This window comes from Lupinus angustifolius, chromosome LG08 (genome assembly GCF_001865875.1).
Source record: "Lupinus angustifolius cultivar Tanjil chromosome LG08, LupAngTanjil_v1.0, whole genome shotgun sequence".
In the NCBI taxonomy this organism is placed as follows: Eukaryota; Viridiplantae; Streptophyta; class Magnoliopsida; order Fabales; family Fabaceae; genus Lupinus; species Lupinus angustifolius.
In genome coordinates this window covers 14444566-14444931 of record NC_032016.1, presented here as the reverse complement: position 1 = coordinate 14444931, position 366 = coordinate 14444566, and positions in this window count along the sequence as shown.

Below are 366 nucleotides of genomic sequence, written 5' to 3'. Positions count from 1 at the left end.
GGGATCGTCCAGGGTATTCAGCGATGGTCGTAGTGGTGGGATGTATTTCCTTTATATTACGTGTTAACGTAAGATCGGGACCCACAAGAAGCATTCCTGAGGGAGATGACTTAAGGTGGGCCGAGCATGGTAAATAATAATTAAAAGATTTAATCATCTAATTGCGGTTAGTGTTCATATGCATATGGTTAATAATGGAGTAGTGGAGAGGAAATTGATGGGATAACTTAGAGCACCGTGATGTTGAGAGGGACGGTGTTGTTGGTCGGTGATTCATCAACAATGCCTTGAGGGAGAGTCTAGGTGAGGTGAGTCCCTTGTATTCCTGGGAGAGTATATCCTGTTGGATCGGACAGTTCTCACAGG